The 12441-nt window shown below is 42.9% G+C and overlaps 1 protein-coding gene across 1 annotated transcript in view; it reads left to right on the top strand.

Annotated features, from left to right (window-relative positions):
* Positions 1 to 11809: 11809 nt before the first annotated feature.
* Positions 11810 to 12441, top strand: part of znf532 (zinc finger protein 532) — a 39857-nt gene continuing 39225 nt past the window's right edge. Inside the window, exon 1 of the mRNA XM_052458536.1 lies at positions 11810 to 12139. The gene's annotated coding sequence lies outside the window, so the exon portion shown is untranslated. The remainder of the gene's footprint in view (positions 12140 to 12441) is intronic.

Genomic DNA, 12441 nt, shown 5'->3' with positions numbered 1-12441 from the left:
TCTCCACTAGGCTGTGTGATGGCCAGTGTCATGCCCTGTGTTCTGGTGATCAGTTACAGTATGCCAGTTCTCACTAGGCTGTGTGATGGTCAGTGTCATGCCCTGTGTTCTGGTGATCAGTTACAGTATGCCAGTTCTTCACTAGGCTGTGTGATGGCCAGTGTCATGCCCTGTGTTCTGGTGATCAGTTACAGTATGCCAGTTCTCCACTAGGCTGTGTGATGGCCAGTGTCATGCCCTGTGGTCTGGTGATCAGTTACAGTTAGTTCTTCACTAGTGTGTGATGGTCCATGCCCTGTGTTCTGGTGATCAGTTACAGTATGCCAGTTCTTCAGGCTGTGTGATGGCCAGTGTCATGCCCTGTGTTCTGGTGATCAGTTACAGTATGCCAGTTCTCCACTAGGCTGTGTGATGGCCAGTGTCATGCCCTGTGTTCTGGTGATCAGTTACAGTATGCCAGTCCTTCACTAGGCTGTGTGATGGCCAGTGTCATGCCCTGTGTTCTGGTGATCAGTTACAGTATGCCAGTTCTCCACTAGGCTGTGTGATGGCCAGTGTCATGCCCTGTGTTCTGGTGATCAGTTACAGTATGCCAGTTCTCCACTAGGCTGTGTGATGGCCAGTGTCATGCCCTGTGTTCTGGTGATCAGTGATATGCCAGTTCTCCACTAGGCTGTGTGATGGCCAGTGTCATGCCCTGTGTTCTGGTGATCAGTTCTGCCAGTTCTCCACTAGGCTGTGTGATGGCCAGTGTCATGCCCTGTGTTCTGGTGATCAGTTACAGTATGCCAGTTCTCCACTAGGCTGTGTGATGGCCAGTGTCATGCCCTGTGTTCTGGTGATCAGTTACAGTATGCCAGTTCTTCACTAGGCTGTGTGATGGCCAGTGTCATGCCCTGTGTTCTGGTGATCAGTTACAGTATGCCAGTTCTTCACTAGGCTGTGTGATGGCCAGTGTCATGCCCTGTGTTCTGGTGATCAGTTACAGTATGCCAGTTCTTCACTAGGCTGTGTGATGGCCAGTGTCATGCCCTGTGTTCTGGTGATCAGTTACAGTATGCCAGTTCTCCACTAGGCTGTGTGATGGCCAGTGTCATGCCCTGTGTTATGGTGATCAGTTACAGTATGCCAGTTCTTCACTAGGCTGTGTGATGGTCAGTGTCATGCTCTGTGTTCTGGTGATCAGTTACAGTATGCCAGTTCTCCACTAGGCTGTGTGATGGTCAGTGTCATGCCCTGTGTTCTGGTGATCAGTTACAGTATGCCAGTTCTCCACTAGGCTGTGTGATGGCCAGTGTCATGCCCTGTGTTCTGGTGATCAGTTACAGTATGCCAGTTCTCCACTAGGCTGTGTGATGGCCAGTGTCATGCCCTGTGTTCTGGTGATCAGTTACAGTATGCCAGTTCTCCACTAGGCTGTGTGATGGTCAGTGTCATGCCCTGTGTTCTGGTGATCAGTTACATAGTATGCCAGTTCTCCACTAGGCTGTGTGATGGTCAGTGTCATGCCCTGTGTTCTGGTGATCAGTTACAGTATGCCAGTTCTTCACTAGGCTGTGTGATGGCCAGTGTCATGCCCTGTGTTCTGGTGATCAGTTACAGTATGCCAGTTCTCCACTAGGCTGTGTGATGGCCAGTGTCATGCCCTGTGGTCTGGTGATCAGTTACAGTATGCCAGTTCTTCACTAGGCTGTGTGATGGCCAGTGTCATGCCCTGTGTTCTGGTGATCAGTTACAGTATGCCAGTTCTCCACTAGGCTGTGTGATGGCCAGTGTCATGCCCTGTGTTCTGGTGATCAGTTACAGTATGCCAGTCCTTCACTAGGCTGTGTGATGGCCAGTGTCATGCCCTGTGTTCTGGTGATCAGTTACAGTATGCCAGTTCTTCACTAGGCTGTGTGATGGCCAGTGTCATGCCCTGTGTTCTGGTGATCAGTTACAGTATGCCAGTTCTTCACTAGGCTGTGTGATGGCCAGTGTCATGCCCTGTGTTCTGGTGATCAGTTACAGTATGCCAGTTCTCCACTAGGCTGTGTGATGGCCAGTGTCATGCCCTGTGTTCTGGTGCAGTTACAGTATGCCAGTTCTTCACTAGGCTGTGTGATGGCCAGTGTCATGCCCTGTGTTCTGGTGATCAGTTACAGTATGCCAGTTCTTCACTAGACTGTGTGATGGCCAGTGTCATGCCCTGTGTTCTGGTGATCAGTTACAGTATGCCTATGCTAGATTATAATATAATACAACTAAATGGAGTGGATTAGATAGAGTAGAGTAGGCCTAGACTGGAGTAGAGTAGAGGAGAGTAGAGTGGAGTGGAGTAGGCCTAGAGTAGAGTAGAGTAGAGTAGAGTAGAGTAAGGGGAGTAGAGTAAAGTAGAGTAGGCCTAAAGTAAAGTGGAGTGGAGTGGAGTGGAGTGGAGTAGAGTGGAGTGGAGTGGAGCGGATTAGAGTGGTGTAGAGTGGAGTAGGCCTAGAGAAGAGTGGAGTAGAGTAGAGTGGAGTAGAGAGGAGTGGAGTAGAGTAGAGTAGAGAGGAGTAGAGAGGAGTAGAGAGGAGTGGAGTAGGCCTAGAGTAGAGTGGTGTAGTGGAGCCTAGAGAGAGGAGTGGAGTAGGCCTAGAGTAGAGTGGAGTAGAGAGAGTGGAGTAGAGAGGAGTACAGTAGAGTAGAGTGGAGTAGAGTAGAATAGAGTGGAGTAGAGTAGAGTAGAGAGGAGTAGAGAGGAGTAGAGAGGAGTGGAGTAGGCCTAGAGTAGTGGAGTAGAGTTGAGTGGAGAAGGCCGAGAGTAGAGTGGTGTAGATTGGAGTGGAGTAGGCCTAGAGTAGAGTGGAGTAGAGTAGAGTGGAGTAGAGAGGAGTACAGTAGAGTAGAGTGGAGTAGAGTAGAATAGAGTGGAGTAGAGTAGAGTGGAGTGGGGTAGAGTGGAGTAGAGTGGTGTAGAGTAGAGTGGAGTAGGCCTAGAGTAGAGTGGAGTAGAGTGCAGTAGAGAGGAGTGGAGTAGGCCTAGAGTAGTGGAGTAGAGTAGGCCTAGAGTAGAGTGGGGTAGAGTGGAGTGGAATGGAGGGGAGTAGGCCTAGAGTAGAGTGGGGTAGGCCCAGGGTAGAACAAATAAAACAAAATGTAATACAGTATAGTATTTTTTTATATTTAACTAGGCAAGTCAGTTAAGAACAAATTCTTATTTACAATGACGGTCTACCGGGGAACAGTGGGTTAACTGCCTTGTTCAGGGGCAGAACGACAGATTTGTACCTTGTCAGCTCGGGGATTCAATCCAGAAACCTTTTGGTTACTGGCCCAATGCTCTAACCACTAGGCTACCTGCTGTAGTACAGTAGAGTAGAGTACAGTAGAGTACATTAGAGTATAGTAGAGTACAGTATAGTACAGTAGATTATAGCAGAGTCCAGTAGAGTATAGTACAGTACAGTACGGTAGATTATAGCAGAGTCCAGTAGAGTCCAGTAGAGTATAGTACAGTATAGTATAGTAGAGTACAGTCATGGCCAACAGTTTTGAGAATGACACAATTATTAATTTCCACAAAGTTTGCTGCTTCCAGTGTCTTTATATATTTTTGTCAGGTGTTACTATGGAATACTGAAGTATAACTACAAGCATTTCATAAGTGTCAAAGGCTTTTATTGACAATTACATGAAGTTGATGCAAAGAGTCAATATTTGCAGTGTTGACCCTTCTTTTTCAAGACCTTTGCAATCCGCCCTGGCATGCTGTCAATTAACTTCTGGGCCACTAATGGCAGCCCATTCTTGCATAATCAATGCTTGGAGTTTGTCAGAATTTGTGGGTTTTTGTTTGTCCACCCTCCTCTTGAGGATTGACCACAAGTTCTCAATGGGAGTTTCCTGGCCATGGACCCAAAATATTGATGTTTTTTGTCCCGAGCCACTTATTTATCAGTTTTGCCTTATGGCAAGGTGCTCCATCATGCTGGAAAAGGCATTGTTCGTCACCAAAATGTTCCTGGATGGTTGGGAGAAGTTGCTCTCGGAGGATGTGTTGGTATCATTCTTTATTCATGGCTGTGTTCTTAGGCAAAATTATGAGTGAGCCCACTCCCTTGGCTGAGAAGCAACCCCACACATGAATGGTCTCAGGATGCTTTACTGTTGGCATGACACAGGACTGATGGTAACGCTCACCTTGTCTTCTCCAGACAAGCTTTTTTCCGGATGCCCCAAACAATCGGAAAGGGGATTCATCAGAGAAAATGACTTTACCCCAGTCCTCAGCAGTCCAATCCCTGTACCTTTTGCATTTACATTTACATTTACATTTAAGTCATTTAGCAGACGCTCTTATCCAGAGCGACTTACAAATTGGTGCATTCACCTTATGACATCCAGTGGAACAGCCACTTTACAATAGTGCATTAAAATCTTTTAGGGGGGTGAGAAGGATTACTTATCCTATCCTAGGTATTCCTTAAAGAGGTGGGGTTTCAGGTGTCTCCGGAAGGTGGTGATTGACTCCGCTGTCCTGGCGTCGTGAGGGAGTTTGTTCCACCATTGGGGGCCAGAGCAGCGAACAGTTTTGACTGGGCTGAGCGGGAACTGTACTTCCTCAGTGGTAGGGAGGCGAGCAGGCCAGAGGTGGATGAACGCAGTGCCCTTGTTTGGGTGTAGGGCCTGATCAGAGCCTGGAGGTACTGAGGTGCCGTTCCCCTCACAGCTCCGTAGGCAAGCACCATGGTCTTGTAGCGGATGCGAGCTTCAACTGGAAGCCAGTGGAGAGAGCGGAGGAGCGAGGTGACGTGAGAGAACTTGGGAAGGTTGAACACCAGACGGGCTGCGGCGTTCTGGATGAGTTGTAGGGGTTTAATGGCACAGGCAGGGAGCCCAGCCAACAGCGAGTTGCAGTAATCCAGACGGGAGATGTCAAGTGCCTGGATTAGGACCTGCGCCGCTTCCTGTGTGAGGCAGGGTCGTACTCTGCGGATGTTGTAGAGCATGAACCTACAGGAACGGGCCACCGCCTTGATGTTAGTTGCGAACGACAGGGTGTTGTCCAGGATCACGCCAAGGTTCTTAGCGCTCTGGGAGGAGGACACAATGGAGTTGCAGATCAACCGTGATTCCTGGCAAGCTCTGTACTGGTAGATCATGGAACGGGCAGTCCTTCCCCGGGAGGAAGAGCAGCTCCGTCTTGCCGAGGTTCAGCTTGAGGTGGTGATCCGTCTGTTATCCACACAGAGTGATATGTCTACCAGACATGCAAAGATGCGATTCTGCCACCTGGTCAGTCAGAAGGGGGAAAGGAGCAAATTGCCATCATACAAACTGAGGCAGTAAACTTTGTGGAAATTAATATTTGTGTCATTCTCAAAACTTTTGGCCACGACTGTATAGTACAGTTGTCACGTTCGTTGTAACGAGTAGACCAAGGCGCAGCGTGATGAGAATACATTCCTCTTTATTAAAGGAAGACCACTTAAACAAACTAACAAAATGACCGTGACGCTATAAACACTGGTGCTGACACAGGCAACTTTACATAGACACTAACCCACAAAATACCCAAGGAATATGGCTACCTCTGATTGAGAACCAATCTAGGCAACCATAGACATAAAAACACCTAGACTAGATACAACCCCATAAACATACAAAAACCCTAGACAGGACAAAAACACATATATCAACCTTGTCACACAATGACCTAACCAAAATAATAAAGAATACAAAGAATACTAAGGTCAGGGTGTGACAACAGTATAAGAGACAAGAGTAGAGAATAATAAAATCAAATTGAAAACATTAGGTAGCCTAGCGGTAAGGAGCATTGGGTCAGTGGTTTGAATCCCTGAGCCAAGCAAGGTGGAAAAATCTGCTGTTCTGCCCTTGAGCAAGGCAGTTAACCCTCAACAACTGCTCCCCAGGTGCCGATGATGTCAATTAAGGTAGCCCCTGCAACTCTCAGAGAGATTGGGTTAAATGCGGAAAACACATTTCAGTTGAATGCATTCAGTTGTGCATCTGATGTATCATCCCCTTTCAGTAGAGTAGAGTAGAATCAAATGAAATGGAATACATTAGAGTAGAATAGAATACATTTCATCACCCACATTAGAAACAAACTAAACGTTACACCAATAGCTGGCTATTTAGTAATTGCATTTCTATTCCACTGGATGTGAATAAGACCAGCCGCACCTATCCGGTGACACACTAACTTCTGTCCAAGTGTTAAGACTCTCACAATGGGTTTCGATATACGAAACCTAGTGGTTAGGCCGTTGGACTAAGAACCGAAAGGTTGCAAGTTCAAATCCCCGAGCTGACAAGGTAAAAATCTGTTGTTCTGCCCCTGAACAAGGCAGTTAACCAACTGTTCCTAGGCCGTCATTGAAAATAAGAATTTGTTCTTAACTGACTTGACTAGTTAAATAAATAAACATATAGTGCTGAAAGAAGGTTTTATATTGGAGACCGGTAGGAACACAGCTGAAAGAGGTTTTATATTGGAGACGGGTAGAAACACAGCGGACAACAGGTGTCAGGAATGGTACTGTAGGGTCTGTAGGCTAACAAACAAAAGTGGTTTGACTTGTGTTCATTAATTTAGACACAATGATGAATGAATGACCCACACAACCATTGGTTGGTTACCATGCAGAAATGATATTATGGAATCTGCATCAGTGAATAGGAAAGATCAACAACATGTACAAAGACATGTCCATGTTATTTCATTCAATTAAATGAGTCTATTACTGTAAGTACACATCCTTGTGAAACATTCATACTCGAATGATGACATTCATATCCTGTATTGACATACAGATCATTGCAGAGGTAAAGTAATAGAGAATTAGTGTTGACAGATCCGTTGTCCACCCGCCGGTCTTTTGAAGGTACATGCAGATAACATTTGGTCTGATAAGGTTGAGTGGTGCCCAGGGGCATTGTCACATCTCAGGAAAGCCCCGCAGGAAGTTGGTGAGTTGGCCTGGTACTCAGCTCTTCCTCATTGGATGACATCAAGAGAATAACCTATAAGTGGAAACATTATGAGTCCGTTTGGGCCATAGGAAAAAAGTCAGGCTCCGATGAAACTATACTGACCAAAAATATAAAAGCAACAATGCAGCAATTTTAACAATTTTACTGAGTTACAGTTCATATAGAAATCTGTCAATCTGTCAATTGAAATAAATTAATTAGGCCCTAATCTTTGGATTTCACATGACTGGGCAGTGGCACATCCATGGGTGGGGCTGGGAGGGCATAGGCCCACCCACTGAGGAGCCAGGCAATCCGAATGAGTTTTTCCCCACATAAGGGCTTCATTACTGACAGAAATACTCCTCAGTTTTGTCAGCTGTCCAGGTGGCTGGTCTCAGACGATCCCGCAGGTGAAGAAGCCAGATGTGGAGGTCCTGGGCTGGCGTGGTTACACATGATCGGTGGTTGTGAGGCCAGTTATACATACTGCCAAATTCTCTAAAACGACATTGGTAGAGAAATTAACATGAAATTGTCTGGCAACAGCTCTGGTGGACATTCCTGCAGTCAGCATGCCAATTACACGCTCCTTCAACATTTAAGACATCTGTGGCATTGTGTTGTGTGACAAAACTTCACATTTTGGAGTGGCCTTTTATTGTCCCTAGCACAAGTTGCACCTGTGTAATGATCATGCTGTTTAATAAGCTTCTTGATATGCCACACCTGTCAGGTGGATGGATTATCTTGGCAAATGAAAAATGCTCACTAACATGGATGTAAACAAATGCACAACATTTGAGAGAAATAAGGTTTTTGTGCACATAGATCATGAGTTAGTCAGATCTGAGCATATCACATCACATCAAACAGGTGTAGGTTGACCTTACTGTGAAATGCTTAATTACAAGCCCTTAACCAACAATGCAGTTTGAAGAAAAATGAGAGTTATTTAAATAAATAAAAACATAAAGAGCAACAATAAAATAACAATAACGAGGCTGTATATTCAGAGGGTACCGGTACCGAGTCAATGTGCGGGGTATAGGTTAGTCGAGGTAATTGAGGTAATATGTACATGTAGGTAGTGGTAAAGTGACTATTCATAGATAATAAACAGGTTATTCGAGGTAATTGAGGTAATATGTACATGTAGGTAGGGGTAAAGTGACTATTCATAGATAATAAGCAGGTTAGTTGAGGTAATATGTACATGTAGGTAGGGGTAAAGTGACTATTCATAGATAATAAACAGGTTAGTCGAGGTAATATGTACATGTAGGTAGGGGTAAAGTGACTATTCATAGATAATAAACAGGTTAGTTGAGGTAATATGTACATGTAGGTAGGGGTAAAGTGACTATTCATAGATAATAAACAGGTTAGTTGAGGTAATATGTACATGTAGGTAGGGGTAAAGTGTACATGATAATAAACAGGTAGTGGTAAAGTGACTATTCATAGATAATAAACAGGTTAGTTGAGGTAATTGAGGTAATATGTACATGTAGGTAGGGGTAAAGTGACTATTCATAGATAATAAACAGGTTAGTTGAGGTAATATGTACTTGTAGGTAGGGGTAAAGTGACTATTCATAGATAATAAACAGGTTAAACAGTTGAGGTAATTGTTGGTAGGTAATTGAGGTAATATGTACATGTAGGTAGGGGTAAAGTGACTATTAATAGATAATAAACAGGTTAGTTGAGGTAATTGAGGTAATATGTACAGGTTAGTAGGTAGGGGTAAAAGTGACTATTCATAGATAATAAACAGGTTAGTTGAGGTAATATGTACATGTAGGTAGGGGTAAAGTGACTATTCATAGATAATAAACAGGTTAGTTGAGGTAATATGTACATGTAGGTAGGGGTAAAGTGACTATTCATAGATAATAAACAGGTTAGTTGAGGTAATATGTACATGTAGGTAGGGGTAAAGTGACTATTCATAGATAATAAACAGGTTAGTTGAGGTAATATGTACATGTAGGTAGGGGTAAAGTGACTATTCATAGATAATAACCAGCAAGTAGCAGCAGTGTAAAAACAAAGGGGGTGTCAATGCAAATAGTCCAGGTAGCCATTTGATTAGCTGTTCAGCAGTTTTATGGCTTGGGGGTAGAAGCTGTTAAGAAGCCTTTTGGACCAACACAGCTTGCCGTGCGATAGCAGAGAGAATAGTGTTTGACTTGGGTGGCTGGAGTCTTTGGCAATGTTTCACATATTGCCAGTTATTTTTTAGTCAATGTAACAACTTGTTTCCGGAGATGTTCTATGTAATGTTTTGTCTTCATTCTCTTTTAACAATGTCCTAGAATATACTAATAGAAAAGTAGAAATAAGAGTCATATTGAATATTTTTTAGAACATATGTCTCACGATACAGTCAGATGTTTGTGACCAGATATTGGCATGAACACTTCTGCAGCTGTCAGCCATTCAATAGTCTGAATAATGATAAGATAATGATCACATAGAAAGTAAGACAGACAGAGACCGGCTCATCTACTCATGCCATAGGCATCACAGTCAACTCAGGTCACACGTAATTATTAGCTGTCATTTGAATGATCACTTGTTACGTCATCGGTATTTTATGCCGCGTCCAAAACAACTGGGAACTCGGATAACTCCGAATTCCGACATCAAGGCGTTCAAAGCAACTGGTAACTCGGAAAAAAACGAGCTCCGACTGAAAAAAAATCGATTTGACGGTCATCCAACTCGGGCCTCTTCCTAGAGCTCCAACTTCCCGACCTGAAGATCACTTACGTTATGATTTGACCTCGTATTTTTCCGAGTCCCAGTTGTTGTGAATGCGGCATCAATGACAACCATCGATCACGACACATGTCACGACGAGTTGATTGATTTCCCACTAGCTGACCAACATATGAGATAAGTGACGTTGTAGAAGGCTGTACGGACACTTTGTATCTGTCTAGCATGAACACTAGATGGCAGTGTTGAGTGAATTTAGCGGATATTCATTTCAACACACTTTAGATGTTGAATGTAGCAATTGTGTTTTTTGCAAGAGTCAAATATACTGTATTTTCATATTACATAGCGGCTCCCTCTAATCGCTTGGAGCAGGCTCGACGGGAGTCATATTACAGGATCCCATGTACATTGTTGAGAAGAACTACAATTACTTGACATTTGCAAACATGACTAAAAAAGCCCCACATTTCATTCGTCCTCTTTTTGATACATGTCCACAGTGGCGTTTTAATGGGCAATACGGGTAATTTAAGGGGCAGCAAGTGTTAATTAAAACCTCTGTTGACTGTCACATCGCCAACTGGTAGGATGAGTCAAATATGAAATATGAGGTGTCCTTCCATTCAACTACCTGAAATGAAATCACACTTGTTGAAATAATGACAAAATGATAGCTACCTTGCACATGAAATAATTATATTGATACGTGTGTAAAAACCTTCATTGAAGCAAGACAAGTGTTATATTCAAACACAGATATTGTTTGAATAACTTTACAAAGTCACTTTTTAAAATGGTTTACTTCCCATGTAGCCTATGTACAAGTAGTCAAAAAAAAACGGGGGGGATACATTTTGTTACGTGAATTTAAATAAACTGCATTTCCTCAAAAATGAAGACCAATATGAACAATAGCCAAAAAGACCTGAAGGAAAATATGATGAAAAGGTCACATGATGTCATAGGAAAGCCATATATCGTTTTGACAAAATGATCTAGTGTAGTAGCCCATCAAGGAAAGACCTCCGGTTAACAAAGGTGTCACACAGGAACAGAGATCATTAAAGCTTTTTGCCACAACCATTTTCAGATTCCTTATTCCTGTAATAAAAAACACCACATGTTTTTCCATTTGTATCTCTTCTACAATGAAGTGCTTCGACATCTGCATCGCTTGCTGTTTGGGGTTTTAGGCTGGGTTTCTGTACACCACTTTGTGCTCTCTGCTGATATATGAATGGCTTTATAAATTCATGTGATTGATTAATTGATCTATCAAGTCCAAAGGTGCAGCACAAAGGATGTAAAAAAAAAAATCTAAACCTGTTGAATTAAATTCTGCATTATTATGCTGCTGCAAATGCTAAAAAAGAATTGCCAAGCTGAAAATATGAACAATTTTAGCGGTGATGATGGAGTGCTGAGTTGATACATGACTGACACACATCAGGAACTGACACTCAAGTCTACAGCTCTATCCAAAAATACATTTTGCCAAAAGATTCAAACAGAATACTTTCGAGTATTTGCGTTTCTAATGTAGTTACACAAAGCCAGCATTCCTAATAATTAATGACCGTTTTAATCACGGAGGATGCGGATAAGTATAGTATGACATTGAACTATGGACGAGATTATTTCTTTGCATTTAGCTGATGATTAAATGCAGCTCTTAGAATAAACTAGCCAGTTAGCTAGCGCAGTTCACTTATATCAAATATATCAGATTTATAAAATAAAATAAAAACGAGACTCGTAACGAATGCTCCTTGAAATGTATCGGTGATGACACCGCCAACAAGACGATCAATATTTCCCCGAAGAAAGCGTTATTTATTTTTACACGTTTGAACGACCGCGAAATGCATTCTGGGTGTGAGAAAACTGTGTTCTGATTTTCAACGTCATCACATTTTGTCAAAACAAAGTATCCATAAAATAAACGTCTGATACCTACGACCTTACATACGTAACGTTCCAATATTGATTTGTCTACATTATAATAGGTACGACATGGTTGATCTGCTGACTTGAGATATCGTTAGGATCAAGCGTCAAGGCAATATTTCTCATCACGTGACAATGGCAATCTTGGGGGTGGGCAGCACTGAGCAGCAACCTCTGCTCTGCTCAGAAAAGAATAGACTTCACCGGAGAGCAGTGAGCAGGGGGGGTATTTTATAGGCCTTTCTTTATTATGAACATACATGTTCAACATCTGGAAACAACAGTCTGGAGCAGGGCAGTTTATATCCCCCTCCTAGATAAAATGCAGTCTGATGCCTTTGCATTTTGATGTGTTGCTGATGGAAAGGTGCTGAACCTATTACAGAAGGGGCTACCCATGACTTCATTGTCTGACAGTGAGCTGCTGTCATATATATAAAAAAAAAAAACATTCTGCAGAGAGACAGCTATGTGCTAATCTGTCACCATACCCACTACCCAGGTAGGTAATAATCTATTGTTCACGTGTTGGTTGATGAATTGTCTGAATCTGGGGTTTGAGTTGATGACTTTATAGGTACAGGCCCGGGCCTTGTGAGGATCTGTTATATAACATAAACCATAATGTGCTGTCTTTTTAAAGTAGTTAGCCTATAGTCTGCTATTTATCTTTGTAATTACTCAGAAAGAACATGGTTTTAAATAATTGTATTATAGCAGGACCATGTACAAAGTGAGCCTTTGTTAAATTATTTGAGTAAGTAGCCTATCAGTATCAATTGATGACGATATCTCTACAATATG

This window comes from Oncorhynchus keta, chromosome 12 (assembly GCF_023373465.1).
Source record: "Oncorhynchus keta strain PuntledgeMale-10-30-2019 chromosome 12, Oket_V2, whole genome shotgun sequence".
Lineage (NCBI taxonomy): Eukaryota > Metazoa > Chordata > Actinopteri > Salmoniformes > Salmonidae > Oncorhynchus > Oncorhynchus keta.
The sequence above is the reverse complement of the archived record's forward strand: the minus strand, read 5'-3'. Positions and strand labels throughout refer to the sequence as shown.